Genomic DNA, 12,911 nt, shown 5'->3' with positions numbered 1-12,911 from the left:
CCTTGAGGAAGTTCCCCTAGGGAAGGAGGGTTTGCTTCAGCCAGAGGGAGATGAGAGGACTGATTAAAAGACATTTCTCACTTCCTGGGGAGCCCACTCATTAGCTGCCAGGGTCTCTCCCCAAGTCCCTTTCAGGCATGTGGGGGCCCTTATGGCTCGGCTCTGGGATGAGAATTTCCACCCTGTACTGCTCTTCAGAATCTCCTAAGGAGATTTTCTAAAATCCACAGTTTTCTTGCTTTCCTGGTGGAGGATGCAAATTGCTACAGACATTTGGGGAATGCGGCTTTCAGTATCTATTAGAAATAAAAATGCACATTTGGTCATTTGATCCAGTTCCCTCTTTGGAGACGGTCTTTTAGACATAAAAGCATCTGTAAGTAAGAAAAATTGTACACAGTTATGTATGGCTTGACTGAAGTATCACAAACAACCTGGATATCCATCAATAGGACAGAGAATAAAATGTGTCCCATCTATTCTAGAGAATGCCATGGGGCTATTAGAAGAGCTGGACTTATATCTGTCCACCTGACAAGATGTGGCTACTGTGTTAATAAGTGAAAGCAAGATGCAAAAAAAGCATTTAGTATGGCAATACATTACAAAGAAAAAGCCCTCTGCAGGTGCTTATATGTAAGTTTCTTTTATATGGTCACTAGAAGAGCTGGAATGCTAAAAAGGATTCACACCAGCCTGCTGACCTTGCTGGCCTCCACCGGAGAGAGTGGAGAGGGAGATTGTTCTTTTCCTTCTTTTTATAACTTTGCATTTCTTCAATGGTTATGATCAATGTGTGCTAAATCTATAATACTGGGAGAGGCTTTATTAAAGATTTAAAAACTATACAAACCCTTCACTGGAAAATTCTGGCTGGCTAGTAGGTCCAGAGGGGAGGACAGATGTCTTGCATTTTTGAGAAGTTTGCAGCTGACTCGGATGGGAAATTAGTCTGGAAATCACTGCCCTGAAGATATCTAAGCACACAAAGTGTCCCCTGTGTACTTAACCACTTTGCATCAGAACCTGACCATTCAGCTGACCAACTCACTGATCCTTATGCTGGTAATATTTACTGCACATTTTTAAATGCTGTGCATGGCAAGTATTGTCTCATTTCAACTTTAAAGAATTTTCCAGGTAAGGCTTGTGACTCCTGACCCAGCCCCCTCCCCACTGCCCACACTGGATAAACTTCCTCTATGTTCTTCTTGGAGAGCCACGGATTTGTCCTTATTGCAATTAGACATTTTTAGCTGTGTGTGTGTGTGTGTGTGTGTGTGTTTATCTGGTCTGTGGGTCAACATCTACCCTTTTCCCTTGACAAAAAGCTCTGTGATGACAGGAGGCCACATCTCTTTACTCAATTGTATCATTGGTGTTGGATGTCACAGTGCCTGGCACATAGTAGGTTCTTAATAAATATGAATGAAAATGGTTAAGTAAATAGTCCGAATAAATACCAGGGTTCAAATCCAGTTTTCTCTGGCACCCAACTTCTCTCCCTTCCTGTGTGCCTGCTGTGTGCAAGCAGAGACAAAACCAGGGTGAGGCGTAATCTGTGCCCTTGATTTGCTTATGGACTGAATGGGAAGATGAGATGCATAACAGGTAAAGTGAGAGGGAAAGGGGTCGGACCCAAGCTAGGCTCACCCTCTGCCAATTCAGGAGGAAGTTCATCCACAGAAGAATGGCATAAAGGGCTCCCTGGAGATAAGGGCCTGGCTCTTGTCCAGATGGAAAGGTGGTAAATAGAAGGGAAGGAAATGGAGACATCCCAGGCAGAGGGAGCATCATGAGCACAGGTGAGCAGGTGGGATGACCCTCAGCAGAGGCGCAGGGCAGTGTTACTACCTTCCAACTGAAGTTAGCAGAATATTTCAAAGGGATTTAGCAAGCAGGATAAGAATGCATCCTGTCTGGAACTAAGAATGGAGATATCCTTCTTCCTCTCCACTGATTTAAACAGACAGGAGCAGGAATCAAGGAGATACTAGACAACAGACTAGGGAGGAGCAACGAGCTGGACTCTGCTCACCGGTCCCCCGCATTCCCTATAGGAATGATTTTCATGTTGGACAAACCATTTAGAAAATGACAAGCTGGTTCTTGGGAGCTAGTTGGCTCCTGAGGCACCCCTATCCTTGAAGGAAATCTGTCTTCTATATCACACCCTTCAGGATCTGAAGTCCACAGCTTAGTGACCCTGAGATTTTATCTCTCAATGTCCAGTGGTTTGAGAGTGCAGGCTCAGGAATCAGGCAGTCCAAGTCACAGTCAGCCTGGAGTCTACCACGTAATAGCTGTGCAACCGTGGATGAGTTCCTGAACCTCCTTGTCCCTCATTATCATCATTCCTTCTGGCTGTCACCCACAGCCAGAAGGAATGAATGAGATAATGCATATATAATAGCAGACATAGTGTGAGCTGCCCAGCCACCTCACCCCTTCCTGCGGTGTTCAAAGGGACTCCTCTTGCCACGGATCTTGGTCAGGGGTGGCATGTGATTATTGAAGACAAAAGTCAAGTCGATTCCCAGCCTCCTTTGTAGCTAAGGCATAGACTAGGCTCTATTGAATGTAAATATCCATTTAAGACTCTGAACCTGGAGCTAGTGACAGAACAAGTGGGAACCAGGAAGACCTCTCTCTGGCAGTGGCTAGGGAGGACAAGGTCAGGTTTCCAGGCTGCAGTGCCCCCAGAGCTGGAGGATGGATCCAGGATTCTTCATGAACTTTACTTCTTTGCAATATATTTGTTTTCAAATATATTGAATACAATACTTCAGCCAGGAAGTATTTCTATGGACTGCCACTAAGAACCTTGATGGACGCAGCATTCAGCATCCAATTTTGTAATTGGCATTTAGTTATTGCTCAATAAGTAAATGCTATTCATATGATTAAGCTCAGAAGTGATCAGGTTGACACACATTAATAAAGCTCTCCAGAGACCAATGTCTACATCAGGTGCCAATGGCATAATTTAGGCTGAGCTCTACCCACAGGGGCCCTTGAATCAGCATGTCCTGTCTCTATATCACAAGCTACAGTGTGAGTAATAGATATGGATTTTGAAGGAAAGCAAAGGACTGGAGGGCTTGGGGCCCAGAGCCTTTGAACAAGGGGGGCTAATGCCCTTCACCTCTACTTGTAGGCCCACCCCCTTTCCCAGGAGGGTTGGACCCATGTTGCAGATCCTGAGCCTTGGACTCTGAGTTACTACAGAATTTAGATGTCCCTAAACAGACTCTGTCACCCACCCATCTTGACATCTGCACTGTCCTGGAGGACCTGACAGATTGCTTCTGCATTTAATGTTCCCTATTCTCACCCTTAGGGGCTCTTCCAAGCTTTAGACTTATGGGAAGGTTGCTGTAGCCCCTGGTGCAGCCTGACCAGAGCAGACCAGGCACTGAAGGCTCTACCCTGCTACAATGTGGGCTTCTGCATGAGGTGTGATACCAGGCATTGAACAGAGGTTACCTTGGCAGCAGTGAGCGGTGCCAAGAAACTCTCGCTTACTTCCCTCCCATCAACCCCCAATACGTAGCAGCTCAGAGGTAGAAAACTCTGCAGCTCCAGACCTGCACTCTCACCATTCAGCCCTCACTCTATCTCACCCCTCCCTACACCCTGCTCCAGATTTCTCAGCCTGGAAACTATGAATAAGGCTCAAAGGGCCTCAGACTCTGCAATCAGAGGCGACATATGGTGATGTTCCCAGGGTGAGGGTCCCAACTTCCCACAAGGTTCTTTTATGATCTCGCAAAAGGCTGAAGAATCTCTAACTTTACTGGTTGATTCCCCCCCACCCAAGAGTCAGGAATGACATCAAAAGTCCTTGTAATAGGCAGAATCCTAAGATGTCCTCTTAGCCTAACCCCCCACCTCCTGGGGTACACAAACTGCATAATCCATAAATGTGGTTCTACTTATATGGCTATATTATGTGACGTGATACAATTGACCTTAAGAAAGGAGAGGGTTGTGGGCGGAGCTCCGTGTTAGAGTGTGTGCCTAGAGTGCATAGGCCAGGGTTTGATCCCTAGCTCCAAAAAGGAGGTAGTGGAGGAGAAAGAGGAGGAGGAAGAGGAGATATCTGAAGTGAGCCTGACCTAATCAATTAACCCTTAAAAGGGACTGGGATCTTCCTGAAGTCAGAGTTTCCAAGCAAGAAGGATAGACCCCATTTCTGGATTTGAAAATGGAGGAGACCAAGGGTAAGGAATGGGTACCTTTGAGGACCTGAGAGAGTGTCCTGCTGGCAGCCAGCAAAGAAGCAGGGACCTCAATCCTACAACCCTAAGGAAAGTAGTTCTGCTACCACTAAATGAGGACCCTGAACTCTAGATGAGAATACAGCCCAGCAACACCTTGATTTTAGCCTTGCGAGATGCTGAACTGGAAACCCAGCCATGTCATACCCACATTTCCGACCTACAGAGCAGTGAATTAATAAATGTATGTGGTTTACGGTTGCTAAGTGTGTTGTGATGTGTTGTGCAGCATAGAAGACTAATGTAGCCTGCAAGGCCCATCTCCTTCCTGGGGTGAAATGTGTAGTTGGTGGAGGGATTAGCCTGGAGAAGTGTCCCAAATGAATGGGCTTGAGGGCCATTGTCAGGATCCAGGAACAGCAGAGCAGACCAGGTGGACAGAGAATGAGAGGTTCCATTCAGGCTAAAAGTGCTCCCACCCTTCCCTTTAGATCCCAAGGAGCCAGGGCGGGGGCCCTTCTAATTCTAGGTTTTGCTCAGGCGGACTCTCCCTGCCTCAAAGAAGCGAAGGATTTCAGGGGCCTAACTTTCAGAACTTATCGACTGCCTGCTAACTGGGCTTGGCCAATATCCCCATGGGGCAGATAAGAGGTGGTGAAAGGGCTGTCCCCTTCCCAGGGGCAAGTGGCCCAGCAGATAGGGACCTGGGCCGTTGCTCTGTGAAATCGGTCTCAACAACAGCTCCTCTGACACTTCCCCATTCAGATGCCTCTGTAATTGATGTAGCACAAGATGATTGACATGCTAGAGTTGAGAGGGCCCTTAGGGATGACCCAATCCAGTCTCATGTCTCAGATGTGGATGAAAATCCTGGATTGGACCCAGAGGTCCCCATTCCCAGTTCATTGTTCTTCCTGAAAGGGACCCTCCTTTCCCTCCAGGCACCTCCTCTCCAGAGGCTCTGAGCAAGGTTGGAAGGAATATGCCTTTGCAGTCAGTGCTTCTCTCTGCCCGGCCTCCCACCTTCAATATGTCCCCAGTCGATCCACATCCGTCTGTTTCTGCTGCCACCTCACTGGCTCATGTTTGATAGCATACATTAAAACCCATGGTCCCCACACTTCCCATTAACACACTAGCAATTAACCCAAACTCACTGTCACCACCTACAAGGCCATCCACTAACAGTATCTTGTCTCCCGGTCCAACCTCACTAGAGTGACTGAGCCTCCCAGATCCCCTGGCAAAGATAAAGGCTATACATTTACTCCTTTTCCTCTGCCAGGTCTCAGCTCAGAGGTAACCTCTCCAGAGAAACCGTCTCTAAGAACTTGGTCTAGAGAAGTCCACCCACCCTACTCTCATATCCCCTTTGTTCCACGTCATCCCATCTATTTCCATCTAAGCATTGGCCACAAAGAATCTTATTTATTGTTTCTTGTTTTCTCTCTCTCTCTCTCTCTCTCTCTCTCTCTCTCTCTCTCTCTCTCTCTCTCTCTCTCTCTCTTTCTCTCTCTCTCCCACAGTGGGATATAAACTTCACAGTGACGGGGACCTTGTCTATCTCATTCACTGCCTAGAACTCGGGTCATAGAAGTTTTTCAATTACATGTTGAATTAACTCATCAATTGACAAATTAACTTGAACTTTACACCCTGGAGAAAGTCCAACCAAGTTTAGGTCAAAGTAGATATCCATTCCTTGTGATTCCAAAGGTATTTTCAGAACCTAACCCACCATCGACCCATCCTCAGCCTGACTCTGTGCTCTGGATGGATCACCCATTCAACAAGTGCTCAGAAGTAGTCTCTACTCTTGGGGAGGTTTAATGTAGTAGATAAAGACAAACAAAAGCAACTTATTAGTAAGATGAGGCACAGTATTGAGCGGGTATTTAGAAGTGTATGCAGTACCACCGTGAACCGGAAGACATAAACATTCAGCGCTACAGGATTCAGATAAATGCAAGAGCCAGCCAAAAAGGCTTCCATGAAGAGGTGGCACTTGGATTGGGCTCTGAAAGACTGACAGACAGGATAGGATGACAGAGGAGAAGTGCGAGGTTATTTTTAGCTGTCCAGCCATGAGCCATGGCCTGGTGCTCTTGGAGCTGCTTGAGCCAGGACGTGGCTGATTTAGTGTTTCCTGCAGGTTAAAGAATAAGGTGACTTCTCTGTTGGTCTCCAGCATGGGGTGTAGATTTGATGGCCTGTCCCTTACTCCCTCCCTCCCCCTCTTACTTCCTTACACCATAGTAAACTGGTTTCTGTCCTCTCAGTTGCTCCATCTCTGCTCCCGCCAAGGCCCCCACTGACCACCCAGTTGCCAAACCCAACAGTCCCCGGTTCTTCTCCTACTTGACCTCTGTAGCACAAGCACGCTTCACTTCCTCCTTCAGAAAAGCAGTCTCCTTTCTCAGCAACCTCCAGCCATTCCCCGCCTTTTCTGCTGATGGGCGCCTTTCCTTCTGCAAAGTCAAATATTTGGGATCCCTGGTTCCACGATGTCTCCCTCTCTTCTCTTTGCATACACTCCGTGGGTCATCTCATCCGCTCTTGTGTCTCAAGCTGCCAAATATCTCCAGACCTCTCCCAAATCTTCATGGCCAGCCTCAGCTCTTGATCTACAGGCAGACACTGATGATCACCCCACAAGTTTCTATTCTTGGGATTTCCCCCCACACCCCTCCATAAGTCTCCTCTTCCCATGGTCATTTTCTCAGTAGAAATCCTCACCTTGTATTTAGACCCCTAAGCCAGGACTCTGGGGCCATTCTTTAACCCCAACTCTGTCACCTACACCCATAAGCCATAGTGCTCTTCTTCCCCCATCTCCTCCATCTTCTTCACCCATCTCTATTTCCTCTGCCACTCCGCTAGTTGCCTGCTGACCCCTGGGCATCATTTCAGTGACTCCTCAGTTGCTTTCCCTGCCTCCAGCCTTCCCACCTGCTGCCTAAGAGCTTACTAAGACCCAGGGCTAATCACACCAACACTTTTCAATCATTCCTTTTTCTTTGTAGGCCAATGGTCTCTTTCTATTTTGGCCTCTACTTACCTCAACTGTGGCACTACTGACATTGGACTGGATAGTTCTTTGGATAGTTCTTTGGGGGTGCTGTCCTGTGCATTGTTGAGTGTTTAGCAATACCCCTACCCTCTGTCAAAAAGATTTTGGAGTACCTTCCTCCTCAGGCTATAGCAATGAAAAATGTCTCCCGATATTGCCAAATGTTCATCCTCGACTCCACACACATGTTCCCATCACACTGAACATTCTGCCATTTTCCTAACGTGCCATGATGCCTCCGTAATTTGCACCTGCCATTTCATCTGCCCAGTATGCCCTTCCTCCCTAACCACCGTGCTTATCCCTTGTCTTCATCTAAGTCTCAGCTGAAGATCGCCTCCTCTCTGAAGCCTGCCTTCACTTTACCAGAAAGAGGTGGAGTTGATAATCAGGGCTTGAGTACAGCCCAACCGCTATCCCATCTCATGAGTGGCCACTGTCTTCTGCTTCCCCAGCAAGATCCTGAGCCTGGCTTTCTCCACCTGTGTGTCTCTGAAAACACAATAAGAGCTCAAGCCATGTTTGCTGAGTCAGTGAATTGATGATGAGAAGAAATTCTTATTTAAGTTTGATGCAGATTGAGCTGGGCAGATGCTCCCTGAAATGAGATCTTAGGCAGGAATTTTAATAACAGCAGCAGCAGCTACTATTTAGGAATCGCTTTCCATGTGCTAAGTATTTAAAGTGTTCCTTATCATTTAATGTTCTAAACAACTCCATGAGGCAAGTACTATTGTTATACATAAATTACCGCCCAAAAGATTAGGGCTCAGAATAGTCAAGTTACTAGCCAGGTAAACATCAAAGCAGGGGTTTGAATCAAGAGCCTACACTCAGTCTTCATGCCCTTGACCAGCTCCAAGTATTCATGCTCACTCTCTAACACAAGAGGTATTCACATTAGCCCTGTAAGCACATGGGAAGTGCAAAGAACTTGGTCCTGGGTTTCTTTCTTTAATTATTTTTTTATTGATGCATTATAATAGTCCTTGGCTTTAGAAAGATGGTAGCACCATTCCCGGCTCTGATATTTGTGAGCTGGGTCACCTCTGCAGTTTCTTCACCTCCCAGTCACCCTTTGCCCATCTGTGAGTTAAGGCTAATCACCTCCCAGGGTTTGGAGAGGTCTAACTGGGAAGATAGTGGTGCAAACTAATGGAAGACACATATTAATATTTTTTATCACAAATAAAGCTACAACTGTGACCAGCTCTATGCAGAGAGGTGCTGGTGCTATGAAAACCTGCACTATGCCACAGACCAGAGAGGAGGGGAGAGCTAAAGAAACAGCAGGAATTAACTATGGGTTGGATGAGATGCATCCCCAGTGAGGAAATAAAACCAGGTCACTTCTTAATAGTGTACTTGACCTATAATGTGATTTTGCATCTATAATAAAAATTGATTGATGCCATTAATTTTGGACCCACTATGTGCCAAATGCTTTCATGGAGCACCTGGCTGATCCCCACCATTATCTGAGGTAGGCACAATTCACCTCCATTGCCAAGCAAGGAAACAGAAGCATGCATACAACCTTTTCAAGGTCAGCCGGCCTGAGAACGTGGGAATGAGACAGAGGGCTGTCTCTCTGCAATCTTCCCCCAGAGCTCCAGAAGGAATAGACAGTCGTACCCCTGGTAATTGACATTTCTCTGCATTTGGATTTTCTGCATTGACTGCTGGAGAATCAACAGTAGCACAAAAATTGAATATGAAGATTGATATTTTTCATTGACTTTGGCTTATGAATTGGGTAATTAGGAAGTCTTTGTTTTCTTTTGCCTTTGAAGTTTTCCTGTTGCAAACAATAAGGAAGATGTTGCTTTTTTTTAGGCAGAAACAAGCTTAAGCAAATGTTTCCAGGGAGGGTTTTCATCCTGAACTGTGTTCACACTCTACTCTGCACTTCCCCCAGGGCATTACAGATGTTACTGTTAACATCTGCAGCCACACACAGCAGGTGGTTTACACTGATCACACACTAATGTGCCAGGTCCTGTTTGAAGTGCTTGATGTTCTTCAAGTCAATACTTATAACTCCATAATGTATTCTAATTATTACCCCCATTTTACAGATGAAGAAATGGAAGCACCATGAATTTAAGTCTCAGGCCTTGTGTGGCAAAGAACTGGCAGATGGTCTTTGCTGGTCCAACTCCAGAGCTCAAGCTGCTTCTACCTTTTATTCCCCAAATTTCTGTCTAGTACTTGCAACACACCCTTATGGTACTTCTATCTCCATTACAGGTGGGGAAACTGAGGCTTGGTGTGGTTATGGGTTCCTTTAAGGTCCTGCAGACAGTGCATGCAAAGCCCAGATCCTTCCCCATGCTCCCTACGGCTCAGCCTAATGTTGGAACCAGGAAACAAAATGTCGGAGGACCAAGAGAAGATGTTTGGGATTAGAAGTCCTCGTGTGATATTGGTGGTGACCCGGGCGGTGGTATGCCCAGGAGCTGTCAAATGTGTCCCCTGTGAACTCTTTTTCACTGAAGGACTGTGCCTGTGCTTTTAAGCCTGGATCTGAAATGTCCTTCTCAAAGGATGTTAGGGACACCTGCTGTGCCCCAGGGCCACACCCAGATATGCTGGGAAATCCTCTCTCCTTCAAGGAGCTCCAGGACATCACCTCAGGATCCTTGCTCAGCTGAATTGAGGGCAGAGGATTGACATTTAGCACCCAGTATTTTCAAATGAAGACCCACCAGATGATGGATGATTAAAAGATTGGACTCCTTCTCTGGAAACGCCCAAGTTGACTCTTTGGTGATGATAAATGACAACATCTTGCCCCCTAAATTCTATTATTCTGACACTCTCGGCTCTGCTGCCCAGGCTGCCCTGTGATCCTCTGTCATCTGGGACCCCTGTACCAGCCACGGAGGGAACAGAAATGGAGTGGGAACACAACATCCTGAGAGTGTGTGTGAATAGGAGACCCCACGACAGGTTGAGTGGGGACAAACAAGAGGTGACATAGCCATCAGTCTGGGTGTGTAAACAGATGTATGTGTGTGTTCGTGGCACTGGGGATTGAACCCAGGGGTGCTCTACCATTGAGCCACATCCCACCCGTTATTATTTTTTATTTTCAGACAAGGCTTCTCTGAGTTGCTGAGGCTGGCCTTGAACTTACCATCCTTTTGCTTCAGCCTGGGATTGAAAAGCTGGGCCATCACGGCTGTCTAACCAACTATTTAAATCATTGTGTGTGTGTGTGTGTGTGTGTGTGTGATCATTTGGTGGTATAAAGAAAAGCTGATGAGATTCCAGTAAAAAGACTAGGAAGAAATATACTGAGGTGCTAACCATGGTTTTCTCAGAGCTGTACTACAACATGCTGTTTCTTCTCCACACAGTACTTTGTTTTCTGGTCTGTTGTAAAACAACCCTGTTTCTTGGATAACAATAAGTGTAGCCAAGCACGGTGGCTATTGCCTGTGATCCCAGGGACTCGGAAGGCTGACACAGGAGGGTCACAGGTTGGAGGCCAGCCTGGGCAACTTAGCAAGACTGTGCCTCAAAATAAAAATAAATAGGGCCGTGGGTCACTGTCATCTGGGACTCCTGCACTGGCCACAGAGGGAAAAAAGAGTGGGGGTTACAACATCTTGAGAGCGTGTGTGAATGGGAGACCCCATGACATGGTGGGATGGTATTTGGGATTGAACCCAGAGGTTCTCAGTAGTAGACCTGGGTCTGGTGGTGGCCCAGCAGCGCAATGGGCATGTGGCGGGGACAGTCACCTCCACCCCTCTCTGCTGAGGTTGGTAGCAGGAGACAAGCTCTGAGCTGGAAGCCTGTTGCTAAGTCAAACCAAGACTTGTGAAACCCGGGTTGCTTGCTTCCTCATGGGACAGGGCAGTTGGTCCCTTTTCGGGAAGAAGTTGTAGAAGGAGGAGTCTCAGGGCAGAAGCAGGAGGCTCTGCACATGAGCTGTGTCTCTTACTTCCTCTTTTCTTGCTCACATTCCCCAGAAATCCCCTGACTCAGGATATGAGTGTTCTCTGCATTTCCTGAGAGATCCAGGCATCTTTTTTAAAATAGCAGCTTTACTGAGATAAAATTCACATACCATACAATTCACCCATCTAAAGTGTAAAATTCAATGGTTTTTATAGTATATTGCAACCATCACCACCATCAATTTTAGGAGATTGTCACCCCCAAGAGATACCCCTTGCCCATTAGATTTTGCTGCCCATCCCCTCCCCACCCAGGCCTTGCCCATCGATAATCTACTTTGTCTCTATGGATTTGCCTACTCTGGGTATTTCCCATATAAATAGGCAGTCACTGAATCTGTGGTCTATTGTAACTGGCCCTCCTCCCACTTAGCAGAATGTTCTCAAACTTTGTCCATGTTGTAATCTGTGTCAGTATTTTATTTTTTTTTTATTACCAAATAATATCGCATTGTGTGGGTATATTTATTTTTTCCTTCACCTCTTGATAGACCTTAGATATCTTTCAGGCCTTCACATATTATCTGTAATGCTAGCTATTCATGATCTATTCAGTGTCTACCCTATGCCAGGTACTTGACCTAATTTCTAGTCCTTTCAACAGCCCAGAGAGGCAAATCTATTTCTCTCATCATAATGATCAACTGAAATGTAGAGGGGAAGCAGCCCACCCAAGGTCACACTAGTGACAGAGCTGGAATTAAATAAAGGGTCCCTCCCACTGTATAGCATTTCATCTCACCCCCTCCACCAGTGCTCTTGTTATCTTATAATTAGCCCTGAGGCAAAAACAAAAAAAGAATCCGCACACCCAACTATCATTAGATCTTTCTGCAAGCCTTGGCTGGCACCATGATGCGGCAAGCATACAACAGTAACTGAACCAGGTGAGACCCAGACCCCACCCTGGTTTGCTGCCCAGATCAGGAAGCAGATACCTGTCACCAGGAAGAGTGCGACCAAGTGCTACAGACAGGGACCAATGGAGAGCCCCAGGAAGGATTTGTAGAGGAGATTCTGCATTTTGAGCAGAACACAAAAGCAGATCAGGTGGATTTTCCAAGGAGAGTTGGAGCAAGATGACCACACAGAGGAACTGGTGTCTGCACAGATGTGAGACCAAACACCTTGGTCCACAGGGATAGGTGCTGTCCCCCTTGGGGTGGAGAGTGAAGAGGGCAGGGGATCACACTGCTGAGAGGATTAAATGCTCTGCTGGACGCTGAATGTTTCTCTTGCGAGTCATTTTTGAGTAGAGTAACAAGGTCAAAGCCACCTTAGAACTTTGGTGCCCATTTGAGACCCAGGTTCCTTGGCCACCGTAAATTAACCCTTCAGCAACCTGTGAGAAAAAGCAAGGGCTGCGCTTTAGACCCCTGCACATCCCCATATCCCCAGTACCCAGGATAGCTCCTGATACATTGCAGGTGTTCAAGCATTTGTTGAATGACTAAATGGATGAATGAGTGAATGAATGTCTCCCTTTTTTTCCCTTCCCCTTCCTGCTGCCCTCTCCCAGGCTCTCTCAGGACTAGGTGGAATAATAGAGCCATCTCCTCCCCTTCCCACCTCCCTCCTGGTCCCTCACCTTCTCCTTGCTACTGTGCTGGTCGTGAGTAAATAAAGGAACGCTCCTGTGCCCAATGGTAGCAA

At 46.7% G+C, this 12,911-nt stretch overlaps 1 protein-coding gene across 1 annotated transcript in view; it reads left to right on the top strand.

The window, feature by feature from the left end:
* Serping1 (serpin family G member 1) overlaps positions 1 to 12,911 on the top strand; it is a 258,370-nt gene that overhangs the window by 78,801 nt on the left and 166,658 nt on the right. The gene's annotated exons all lie outside the window — the stretch shown is intronic.

Source organism: Marmota monax, unplaced genomic scaffold, assembly GCF_021218885.2.
Source record: "Marmota monax isolate L192 unplaced genomic scaffold, Marmota_monax_Labrador192_F-V1.1 WCK01_AAM20220418_F8-fsc00038, whole genome shotgun sequence".
Lineage (NCBI taxonomy): Eukaryota > Metazoa > Chordata > Mammalia > Rodentia > Sciuridae > Marmota > Marmota monax.
The sequence above is the reverse complement of the archived record's forward strand: the minus strand, read 5'-3'. Positions and strand labels throughout refer to the sequence as shown.